Raw genomic sequence first — 13,349 nt, 5'->3', positions numbered from 1 at the left:
CGTAATCAACCTGAGATTTCTTAAACATGTTTATAGACTTCTGGTCCCATTGACGGAGAGTTTTTAGTAAACATTTAGTGGGATTTGTATTCCAGGAGATTATGTACCCTCATTTGTTCCTTTACAACTGCAAGGATTCGTTATGTCTCCCATGTTCTTTCATGCCAAAGAAAACCCACTTTAAAAGCCAGCAGGTTGCACAAACCAAAAAACAAACAAATAAACAAAAAAAAAAGTCCCTTAAATGAACATTCTTAAGTTTTATTTTCTGCATGTTTAAGTATTTTACAGTTTAAGCCAGAAGTAATCATTTGTAAGAATGCCTGTTTTTTAGGAATGTAATAGTGAAATTGATCTTTTTAAGGGACTGTGCTACCTTGAAATCCACAGTTACATGAAACTTTTTAAAAGCTGATATAAGATATAAAATAATGGCTAAAACTTGCATATGCTTGTGACCCATTCAGGAAATTTAGCGTCCTAACTTGTAGAGAATTGATTCGTATCTTTATAGCCAGATTTCCCATGTTTGTGCATATCATTGATCATTTTATGAAAACTGAACCTGTTGCCTTAAAGCTAAACCTGCTGCCTTTAAGTTTTGATACCTCCTTCCCTCCAAACTGTGGCTGTAAACAGTGACTGCATAGTCAGCCAGCATTATACTTGATTTTATTGTGAATCTGAATAAATGTTTTAAGTCCAACAAGTATTGACTTAACTAGGTAAATGTAAACTGATTTCAGATTTGTCTTTGGCCACGTCTACTTGGCTTATGATAATATGGAAAAGAAGTACATCAGTACGGATGTGAGCATTGTGTTTGAGTTATTGTGGCATAATTACTCATGTTAGGAACTGATAATGAGCATTCAAAATGTTTATTTTCATCCTGAAAGTATTGGACAAGTTCTTTTACCTCTCTAAACTTTTAGTGATAATACCTGATAAACTTGTTGGGAAAAATAAATGAAATAATTATGTAAATCACCTTAACAGGGCCTAGTAGCTTAGTACATAGTAAATGATACATGCTAACTATATATGTAATACAGTCATTTCTATAATTTTATATTTTGCTATTGAGTTTGGCATAAGTCATATATTACTGAATCTTATGAGACTCTTATGTGAAGAGAAGAAAACTTTTTTTTTTTTAATAGAGACTGTTAGGAAAGGTTGACAGAAGGGTATAGTGAACTCACCAGCCACAACACTGTGTCCAATCAAGCTCCATCTATCCTTCTTCCCCATATTGTTTCAAAACGAATCCTAAAGATGTCTTGTTCGCAATGATTTCACTACTTATCTCAGATGATAAAGTCTCATCTAAAAGAACAAAACTACGGGACCTTTTCTCACACACAGACACTAATCTTTAATCATATATAACCAGTTAACGCTTCAGTTTCTAGAAAGTAAATTTAATGACAGCATTGGGATGCTTAGCTGAGAGTATCATGACTGCAGAGTGTATACACTTTCAAAGATGAAAGGTTTTTGTTACATAGTCAATACCTACGTGAACTGTATGAAAGGCTTTCAAAAAGCTCATGGAAATGTGTATTATGAGAAAATGCATGAATTTCAATTTTTGTGCACCAAAGTAAATTTTTTCCTCAAACTTTTTGAAATCCCTTCATGTGTAAGTTTGTAGGTACAATGGTGAAAGGAAGTAGGTGGAGAAGGGAGGTAAAGTCAGGAACTGGGATTGTTTCTTGCACTTCTCAAGTATCTAGTATTTTCCTAAAAGCATGATAAGACAGATCTTTATTGGTGGAAAAATGGAGTTGATAAATCTGGTGAAACTGCCAACTTATCTAAGGAATAGTTTCTAAGAGACAGGGTTGGACAGTCACGGCATAGCAGAAAATTTGAGCAGGGGAGAAAAAAATGGTGTTAATGTATGCACAGAATTTTAAGAGATGATTAAGCAAGTGAAGACAATTTAGGGATGACAAAGAAAATGACCTTATCGTCAAACACTCTAATTATGGTCAGAAGACTAATTCAGGATGAACTTATTATAACCATTATCTGTATTTAAAAAGAAACAAAACCACATTGCTGACTAGAGTTGCCAGAAATACATAAAATTAAATGATTTTATGAATTTGTTGTACTGCAGCAACACTCTAATGTATATTGTATGAGCTACAGAATGTGGTTTCCTTAAACTAGTGAGCCTGATTTTCCATTTGTTAATACGAGTACTTAACTACAGGTGCAGAACCTTTGGATGGCTTCGCACAACCCAGTACTGAGGAGGGGATCACTGTGGTCTAGCCCGATGATATAGCTTCCATGCAGCTGTTACCAGACCTGCAATGTGAGGTGGAGTGATCTGTGATTAATCTTTTCTCTCCATTGCCAGGAAGGCAATTGAGTAATAAATAGCATGCAGCAAGATTGCCTTCTTAAAGCTTTCAAAGCACTTTCACCTACTTTTACTCAGTCTTCACAAAGATTTTTTTTTCTTTTTTCTTTTTTATTACTACAGGTATGTGGGCTTGTCAGAGAAAGAGAAAACACATGATAAAGTACCCTTCCACTAGGGTGTGGTCAGGAGACCGTTCTTCCTGTCAGGGTTTTGAGCCCACACCCACATGTTTCTCAAGCTTCAGGGGCTAGGAGTTGAACCTTGGTCAACTATGTGGGATCCAGCTCCCTTAACTGCTGAGCTATAGAGCAAACCCTACAAAGATCTTTTTTTTTTTTTGAGAGGTTTTCGCTATAGGGCGTGTGCGCTCGCCAGACAGACAGAGACATAGAGACAGAAAGCGAGAAATCACCCCCCCAGGGGGGATGGTCACGCCGCAATCCCTTCTCCTCCATTCTCCTCTCGGGACCCTGGGCATGCACGCACACGCGCCCGGTGTGTTTTAAGCCACCGGGTCTGGGAAGCGAACCACAGTCGACTACGTGGGAGTCCAGCGACATAGCCATTACGCTAACTGCTGGTTCCCCATACAAGGATCTTTTGAGATGGAAAGATATTTTTTAAATGGCAGAGGGCTCATGGGCTTGCTGGAGAAAGAGACAGACAGAGTGCAAGCACCCCCAACCTTCACTCCCCCAGTGGGTTGTGGTCATGCTGCAAACCCTTCTCCATTTCAACATCTTGTTGGGATTTGGGGCATGCATATATGTGCACCCCCAAATCAGCCCACCAGACTGGGACTAAACTGTCATTGGTCATGTAGGATCCAGCTCCCTTAACCACTAGGCTCTGGGGCCAGTCCTGAGATGGAAAGATATTTTCGTTTTGCAGACGAGAAAAAGAAAATCAATATTTAAAGTGCTTAAAGAATGCCTTTTAAGGTCACATAGAAGTGATGTGGCCTGAACTCAGGCTTCCTGAGTTCCTAGTTTGTTTTCTTGCCACCACACACAATGCTTGATGAAACCAAAAGAGGATAGAAGTCCAATATGTTTAGTTCTGTTGGATAAATTAAGACTTCAATGAATCCAACTAAATTATTTAAATACAGTTGTTTTATTCAGCATGAAATTTAAATGCTCTCAAAATGCTTAATGGGTTTAATTTCTAAAATTCATTAGCAGATTTAGGATTAAATGGTTTTTCTTAACATCTGTTTAGTCTCTAATAATTAGGTCTTAGACTGTCTTTCAAGGAGACTGGGATTTCTTTTTTAGAACAAACTCTCCTTATGCATTGTCTTGTTCTATGAGAGTTGAGATGAATAATTATTAAATAATTTCTGTTTAATTTTTAAATTTTCTAAAAGTGTTCTAGCATGTCTCTCTTGCCATAGTTTCAGTAAAATTTCACTCTGAAAAATTTCAAGAAAATCCATCGAAATACTTTTACAAGGGAAATAAAGGAGATACATGGAGGGAAATAGCTACCTTGATCATTAATCAAGTTTGTAGTTTAAAGTATGTAACAATATTTAACACAACAAAAAGATCAGGTCATGTTAATATTTTTTCTAGTGCTAGGTCTACAAAAATGTGGGACTAGCAGAGGGTGTAATAGTTACATTGGTGGACTCCCACGTAGTTGACTGTGGTTTGAGTCTCGGACCTGGTGGCTTAAAACTCACGCCAGGTGCGTGCGCCAAAATTCTGAGAGGAGAATGGAGGAGAGGGGATTGCAGCAGCCACTACCCTTGGAGACTGATTCCTCACTCTCTTTCTCTCTCTCTCTGTCTCTTTCAGTCTCTCCATTGAGCGCACGTGCCCTATAGCAAAAAATCCCTAAAAAAAAAAATGTAAACAAATCTATTTGTGTGTGTGTGTGTGTGTGTGTTTGTATGTATGTTGTAGTGAGCCCTTTTCTTGGTGGTAAAAACTTAGCTTGAGCTAAAATATGAACTGCTGGTGATACAATGTTCAGTGACTGTATTGGTCTGTAAATCTGGCTTCAAATAGAGTAAGTTGCTAATATTGCAAAGCTTGTGGATCCTGAGCATTATATGAGAGAAAAGCTTTGTTATTTTCTAATGCATAAAAATAAAGTTATCAATATTTGTCTTTCAGGCTAGGGATGGATTCACTGGAGTGTAACTCCATGACAGTAGAAACATTGTTTACAGCTGTGTTTATTCACTGCCTAGAATGGTACCTGGAATATATTAGGCATAAAATAAATAGTTATTGCATAAATGAATGAATTGGTGCAGAATACTTTTTTTTTTTTTTTAATGGTACACAATAGATCTCAAAATTCTCAGGGGTCTCAAAGATGTTAACTGGTAGACAATTAATTTCTGTATATTCCTCCCATTTTTTCCCTCCCTCTGTTCCTACATTTTTCATTTGAGTAAACATTCTCTGCTGATGTTCTTTACATCATAAGGTCCTAAGAGATTATTTTCTGCCATAAAGCAATGGTTCTGTTCAGTTATTCATTTGACAGTTATTGAGGACTGTTCTGGGTCAGGCATCTGTGCAAGGCACTAAGAAAGTAGCCAAATGAATGGCTCTTCTATGAGAGTTGAGATGAATAATTATTATTCAGGAGTTTACCAGAAGCTCTATGTAATTTGCAGAGATGATTACTAAAATTTTTTTTATATATAATTTCAGAGGTGATGACAAGGCAAACCCTTGGACAAATTATTAAGATCCTAGATATATTTTTTCTGGAATTATTTTTTCTCCTTTTTTTTTTTTTTTAAAAGAAGCAAGCAAAAACCCACTGTAGATGTTGCGAATATTAAGACTTAAAATAAATGAGGGGACCTAATGGTGGCACAGTGGTAAAATGTTGTGCTCTGTGAGACTGCCACATTTGGGGAGGTTCTGAGTTTGCATCGGGAGACTTCTCTGTGTACACAGGGCACACCCTCACCCACGATTCTGGATTGACTGGAGGCTGGAGGTGGATTGTGGCATCAAGACCCTGTCGAAGTGCTTTCTCTCTCTCTCTCACAGAAGAAATAGATAAAGAGAAACTTAATAAAGATCCTCAAACTATTTTTCCTCCCAAGTTTTGCTGTAAGTCCGGCACATGCCGGAGAGAGGAAGAATGGGGAGGAGAGGTAAAGTGAGAAATCACCCGCCAGAGGGATGACCACACCGCAGTTCCTTCTCTATTTTTCTCTAGGGATTTTGGGCACATATGCACACGTGCCTGGAGTGTTTTTGAAGTCTCTGTGTCAGGCTTGAACCATGAAGTCAGTTATGTGGGATCCAGCCATCTTAATCACCACACCACCAGTTGATGCTATATCAAACATTTAATTGGTTCAATACATAAATGCAATTAAATAATCCTGAATTATAAATTAGACCTTATAATTTGAAGAATAAAGGTTTGAAAAAATTGAGGTATCTAATTTGTCTCAAAATCATCTTTTTAAATAAACCTAATGTAGTTGGGCACTTATTTTGCTTTAAAGCTTATTTGTATATACCTTAGTTATGAATAGTAAGTTCTGTGCTTTAAAGCAAAGTGATTTTAAACCTTTAGTGTCCATTTTTAAGTTTTTTTAAATCTGTAGCCTAAATTTTCCCATTGGCCACCTGATATTTCACTTCTGTTTCTTCTAACCACAGGACTTTGCCAAGTCAGCTATAAAGTTAATACTGGCAAAGACAAGTTTGTGAAGGAATTTTTTTTTTTTTTTTTTCAGGCAAAGCAGCCTACTGACAGCAGAGAGAATCCAGGCCAAAGATCAGGGTCATTTTTCAATGTATAAAAAATAGACTGAAACTAAGGGGATCTAGTCAGCTAGGACCAAGAATTTGGTTATTTAAACAGGCAGAAGAAGGAGAAATAATATTAGCAGAGATTTTGTGCATTGAAGTAGAGGCTTTTGAATATTTAAAAAATATATATAATTTATTATTATTAAAGTTTGCTATAGAGCACATATGCTTATCAGAGAGAGAAAGGAGAAAGCAAGCCACCAGGTCCAGGACTTGAACTGCAGTCAGCCATGTGGGAATCTGGCGTCTTAACCACCACACCATCTGCTGACCCCAGAGGCTTCTGAATATTAATCCAGATATTTCAATTTTACAAAGAAATTTTTAAATGTTTTAAGGTTATTAACTTGAGAAATAGGTAGCTTTTTGCTAAGTTTAGTTTGCCTTTACCGAAGGGGGTAATATGGTCAGGGTGTGTGTGTGTGTGTGTGTGTGTGCTTGACTTTTAATTGCAAAGTTTTGAATTCTCATTTAAACAGTTAAGTAACTATGTGTGAGCTGCACTTTTTCCCCCTTAAATCTCAGATATTTAACTAAATTAATTACCAGTTTATGTATTTGGATACCCAGGCAGAAAGATGCCTGAGAGATAGTCTTAATCTTGTCTTTTCCAAGTTTTAGCCTAAGTCCTGGAAAATGGATCTGTGCATTGGTTAGATGATGGAAAACCAAGTAGCAAAAACATTAAAGGAGTGATAGACATGTTTGCCACATCTAAAGAGATGATTAAATTCCCAGTTGGAACACACCATTTAGTCAATTGATCAATACTCACTGAGCACCTCCTGTATCGCAGACATCATGTTTGGCACTATAGCAGGAAACAGACACCTCTGCTCCTATAGCATCAGTCTATGAGTTTCAAGATAGTGGTAGTCTAGGGATGGGAAGAGAAAGTGCTAATTGAAGGCCCATGAGACTCTGGAAGTGTCTGTAGTCTTTAAGCAGACCTCAGCCCCCCCCTCCCCTGCCCCAATTCGAATGAGAGGCTTGGAATTCTTAAGTACTTAGATAGATGGTGAGATAGAACTATAGAAGGGAAAGTTTTGAAAGATTAGGAATCAGGGGACTGGCAGGTGGTGCGACGGGTTAGGAGTGCTGGACTCCCACATGACTGACCGTGGTTTGAGTCCCAGACCTGGTGGCTTGCTTTCTCACTTAACTCTTTCTTGCTCTATCCCTCTCTGGTCAAGTTAAATAAATAAATGATTAATTAAACTAATTTAAAAAATTAGGAATCAGGAAGAAGTCCTCTTCTTAGTTTAAAACTGGACAACAAAAGTAATGCATATGTGACTGGATTTTATTTTCATCAACCTTATTTTCTCTTTTCCGGTCATAATCAGCATTTGTAGCATCTCTCTTCCTCTGCACTTAAAAAAAATTCTAGGCCAATTCGTTTTAAGTAGGAGTGCCGCTACTTGATTCTTAAGGACACATGGAAAGAGTCTAGGTTTGAGTCCCAGATCTACTGAACATGCCAGTGATCCTGTTTGACTGAAGGAGGGGTAGGGTGGGGGGCTGATTATAGTGCAAGGACCCTGTCCGGGGTGTACCACTCTCTCTTTATAAAAGGCATTTGTCAATGCCATGGGCTTTACAGTATGTGTTTTGGCCATGGTTCACACCCATAGCAAGAACAAAGATGCTCCTGAAATACCCCAGTATTCCCTCAGGAACAAAGGCCTGTTGAAAGGAGTGCTGCCATTAGCCCCCTTTGGAGACATCAGAGAGCAGCTGTGCCCAGTGGTATGCTCCTTCCCAGAGCAGCCCATACCCAAGGTCTGCTGGAGGTGGGTATGCAAAGGCTGTGCTGCCCCACCCCAATTCTGAAGGGCCATCCTGGCACCATGACTTCCCCTGGGGTTGGCCGAGCCTTTCGAGACTGTATCTCATCTCAGCTTCCCTCTGTTTAACCTGCTTGCTAAGGATACCTTCTGATAAACTTCTGGCATGCAGATGTCTGTCCTGGAAGCTTCTGAAGGGACGCAACTTGCAACATATGGCAGGCCTGGATGGGGTCAGAGACTTGTAGTGAGGCAGAGGCCCTCTTCATAGATAGCTTTAGTGGTAGCCATCTTTGCAATTCCCATCAGGGACTGAGGCGATATAAAGAGCTGTGACAGAAAAACTAGAGCCTAAACCTAGTCACTGCAGAGTCGGGTTTAGAAGAAGGCTATGAAAGGGCTCAGCTCTGTTAAAACTAAGTCTTAGGGCTAAAAGCACTGCTTGGAAGTCAGAAAGATTTGGGATCAAATCACTTCTAACTTTGGATGAGTTATTTATTACTTAAACCTCAATTTTCTTATCTAGAAAATAATAATAAAAGTTACTTTACATATTTGTGGTGATTAAGTAACGGTTGTGTAACATGATTAAGAATCAAATTTATCTTCATTATCATTATTATTAATGCTAGTGTATTCAGAGCCTTTTTATTTTTCTTTGAGAGATTTTTGCTATAGGGTGCACGTGCTTGCCAGAAAGAAAGAGACAGACAGAAAGCGAGAAATCAGCCCCAGGAGGATAGCCACACCACAATCCCTTCTCCTCCATTCTCCTCTCCGGATCTTGGACACGCACGCACATGCACCCAGCGTGAGTTTAAGCCACCAGATCCGGGACTCGAAACACAGTCAATTACATGGGAGTTCAGCGACATAGCCATTACGTCAACTGCTGGTCCCAGAGCCTATTTTGTCCAGTGCAGTCAAGTGGAATAAGTTGTCTGGGGTTTGGAATACAAGCATGGAACCCAAACATAAATACACAAGCAGTGGCTGCCACCTGGGCTGAGGGCCCATCCTGGGGTCCTGGTCCTGTTATAACTTGTCTCTTATCCTGTCACCTTTGAGCCAAATGTGGCTACCAAACTCAGGTCATTAGGACCTGGATAATGTTACACCAGGGCAAAGAGTCCTGTATGTAATAATGAGTGTGGGGCCTGCAGACCTACCTCAAAGTTAAAGAACTATTTCTTTCTATCTTCTTTTTTTAGAGGTGTTGGCCTTAGAGCATGTGTGTTGCCAAAGAGAGAGAGACAGTGAGAGGGAAAGTGAAAAAACACCCCCCGGGGAGGGATGGCCATGCCACAATCCCTCTCCTCCTGGGATCTTGGGCATGCACACACATATACCCGGTGTGATTTTTCTTTCTTCCTTTTTTAAAAAAAATATATTTTGAAATTTACTTTATACATTCAGTCACATACATCACTTAGCTTATAAAGTGAATGTTCCAACATGAATACATTTCTCATCAGTCTAGCTGGGGATATTGTACATGTAGTCATCAACAGATAATAATCCATTTCTTTGTCCCATAAATATCTTGCCCCTCTATTTTTCTCCTTAATTTTGTTTCCTTAGACCCTCGTCCTTCTCCCACCCTCTTCCCACACTGTATCTGGTATCTATAACCACTTTCTATGTTTTTATATCCTCTAGTTTTTCAGTTTCAGCCATAGAATGTGGATAGTCAGTATATATTAAGTGGAGACATACAATGTCTCTCTTTCATAGCCTGGCTTGCCTTCACTCAGCAGTAAATCTTCCATATTTGTCCACTTTCTGTAAAAAACCAGGGTCTTGTTTTTTATAAGGCACATGTTCTTGCTGGAGAGACAAAGAGAAATAGAGAGACAAAAAGTTAGAAATCACTCCCTGAGGGGATGGTCATGCCACAATCCCTTCTTCTCCATTTTCCTCTTGGGATTTTGCTGGATCCGGGACTTGAACTATGGTCAACCGTGTGGGAGCTGGCACCTTAACCACTACATCACCTGCTGGCCCCCTGGTGTGATTTTCAAGCTGCCATTGTCTAAGACTCAAATCACAGCGGACCATGTGAAGTCCAGTGTCTTATCCACTATGTCACCTGCTGGCCTTTCAGGGTCTTATTTAAACAACCTCTCCCTCCTGTCCTTTAACCAAAAGAATAACTAAAGGTAACTAAACACTTGCCGGTTTGCCAAAGTAGTGAGACAGTTAAGGGCATTAAGCAATACAAAGTGAGTCAGAGCTATGACCTAAGGTATCCCTTATTTATAGAGCAGTTCTCCTCTTCCCTGGGTTTGCAGCTTTGTATTTCAATGGCTTCCTTAAATTGATTTCTATCTGGGGACCTAGGAGATTGCTTTTCCCCTGACATGACATATTTGTCACAGGATTTTGACCCGAAGTTAGAACTATAAGCCAGAGTCTAGAATGTTGAGGCATAACACAGCATCTTATAGTGATTCATTACATTGATATTAGAAAGCTTGAGTGCAAATTCTGATGCAGCCAGCTTCGTGATCCTAAAGAGTTTAATTCATCCCATGGAGCATCACTTTCCTTATCTGTAAAATTAAGGGAATAATAATTGCCCTTACTTCATAGGAAAATGGAGATGATTCAGTAAAAATAATGCAGGTGCTTTTTCTCTGCAGCCACCCAGTCATGCAGAGATGGAGACTTGGGTGCATTCAAAATTCGGCTCCACCCATAATCCACCACCATGGCTGAGGAAGGCTTGGCTGCTGGAGGTGTAATGGACATTAATACTGCTTTGCAAGAGGTGCTGAAGACCGCCCTCATCCACAGTGGAGACATACAATGTCTCTCTTTCATAGCCTGGCTTGCCTTCACTCAGCAGTAAATCTTCCATATTTGTCCACTTTCTGTAAAAAACCAGGGTCTTGTTTTTTATAAGGCACATGTTCTTGCTGGAGAGACAAAGAGAAATAGAGAGACAAAAAGTTAGAAATCACTCCCTGAGGGGATGGTCATGCCACAATCCCTTCTTCTCCATTTTCCTCTTGGGATTTTGCTGGATCCGGGACTTGAACTATGGTCAACCGTGTGGGAGCTGGCACCTTAACCACTACATCACCTGCTGGCCCCCTGGTGTGATTTTCAAGCTGCCATTGTCTAAGACTCAAATCACAGCGGACCATGTGAAGTCCAGTGTCTTATCCACTATGTCACCTGCTGGCCTTTCAGGGTCTTATTTAAACAACCTCTCCCTCCTGTCCTTTAACCAAAAGAATAACTAAAGGTAACTAAACACTTGCCGGTTTGCCAAAGTAGTGAGACAGTTAAGGGCATTAAGCAATACAAAGTGAGTCAGAGCTATGACCTAAGGTATCCCTTATTTATAGAGCAGTTCTCCTCTTCCCTGGGTTTGCAGCTTTGTATTTCAATGGCTTCCTTAAATTGATTTCTATCTGGGGACCTAGGAGATTGCTTTTCCCCTGACATGACATATTTGTCACAGGATTTTGACCCGAAGTTAGAACTATAAGCCAGAGTCTAGAATGTTGAGGCATAACACAGCATCTTATAGTGATTCATTACATTGATATTAGAAAGCTTGAGTGCAAATTCTGATGCAGCCAGCTTCGTGATCCTAAAGAGTTTAATTCATCCCATGGAGCATCACTTTCCTTATCTGTAAAATTAAGGGAATAATAATTGCCCTTACTTCATAGGAAAATGGAGATGATTCAGTAAAAATAATGCAGGTGCTTTTTCTCTGCAGCCACCCAGTCATGCAGAGATGGAGACTTGGGTGCATTCAAAATTCGGCTCCACCCATAATCCACCACCATGGCTGAGGAAGGCTTGGCTGCTGGAGGTGTAATGGACATTAATACTGCTTTGCAAGAGGTGCTGAAGACCGCCCTCATCCACGATGGCCTAGCACGTGGAATTCGAGAAGCCACCAAAGCCTTAGACAAGCACCAAGCCCACCTATGTGTGCTTTCATCCAACGGTGACGAACCTATATATGTCAAGTTGGTGGAGGCCCTTTGTGCCGAACACCAAATCAACCTGATTAAGGTTGATGACAAGAAACTAGGAGAATGGGTAGGCCTCTGTAAACTTGACAGAGAGGGAAAACCCTGTGAAGTGGTTGGTTGCAGCTGTGTAGTAGTTAAGGACTATGGCAAGGAATCTCAGCTCAAGGATATCATTGAAGAGTACTTCAAATGCAAGAAATGAAAAGATAATAAAAATTGGCTCGTGATAAAAAGAACAAAAATAAAACAAACAAGCAAAAAAGCAATGCAGGTAACAGGAGAGAGGGACCAGCAGGTGGCATAATGGTTAAGATAACTGGACTCCCACATGGCCGACTGTGGTTCAGGTCCTGAACCCGGAGGCTTCAAATTCACGTCAGGCACATGTGTGCATGTTCAAAATTCCAGGAAGAGAATGGAAGAGAAAGGATTGTAGTGTGGCCATGTCTCCTCGGTGCGATTTCTCATTTCCCCTCTCTGTCTTTCTGGTGAGGGCATGTGTCCTATGTCAAAAATCTCTTGGAAAAAAAAAAAAATTGGGGAGAGAATCGAACCCAGAAAAAATTCCTAATACATGTGAGCTGCTTGTATTATTATTATTAGTGCAAAATATCAGCACCTTTATTTTGTAAAATAAAAAAGCAGGATTTTATCTTGAAGTTCTTGATGTTAATTTCTAAGATAGGAATTTATTCCAGAAAATCTATTAACTGTGGACAGATACAAAATCCTCTTTGCAAAGGTTATAACTCAGAAAACCTTCATTAGAGCCTTTGGCTGATGTGGGCATCCTACATTCAGCCTGAGATCTCTTGTCTGACAGGAAGGGCCGCATTTCTTATTGAAGAGCTCGAAGGATCCTGGGTGCTACCTTTGCTCCACCCAGATTGAGTTACTAATGTTCCTTATGGGGCTCTCTTCCTCACTTATTTATGGAAATTAAATCTTTCACATCTAATACACTCTTCAGAGTTGGCAATTCTTTAATAAAGCAAAATGGCTGGAAATATTTTTTTAAATTAAATTTCCAATTTATAAGGATGGCGTATACATACCTCTGAAAGGTTTTTATTTTGTAATGATTTCAAATTTATGGAAACTTGCCTAAGATGATATAAAGAACTCCTATATATCCTTCCCTAGGATTTCTTAATTGATAATGGTTTACCACTTCTGCCTTATTTTTATACACACACACACACACACTTAACCATTTGAAAATTAAAATGCCCCCATAGTCCCTTAATGCATCAATGTAGTATTTCCTAACATAAAGACACTTTGTTACATTATCACAGGAAATTAATGTAGAATAATCCTACCACCTAACCCATAAACCCCATTAAAATATTGCAAAATGCTCCAGTTCACAATATTGTTCCTATAAATT

The 13,349-nt window shown here is 39.5% G+C and overlaps 1 pseudogene; it reads left to right on the top strand.

Annotated features, from left to right (window-relative positions):
* The first annotated feature begins 11,718 nt into the window (after positions 1-11,718).
* Positions 11,719-12,180, top strand: LOC102468124 (40S ribosomal protein S12 pseudogene; annotated as a pseudogene).
* Positions 12,181-13,349: the final 1,169 nt, after the last annotated feature.

This window comes from Tupaia chinensis, unplaced genomic scaffold (assembly GCF_000334495.1).
Source record: "Tupaia chinensis unplaced genomic scaffold, TupChi_1.0 Scaffold000133_1, whole genome shotgun sequence".
NCBI lineage: Eukaryota > Metazoa > Chordata > Mammalia > Scandentia > Tupaiidae > Tupaia > Tupaia belangeri.
This window is presented reverse-complemented; position numbering and strand designations above follow the sequence as displayed.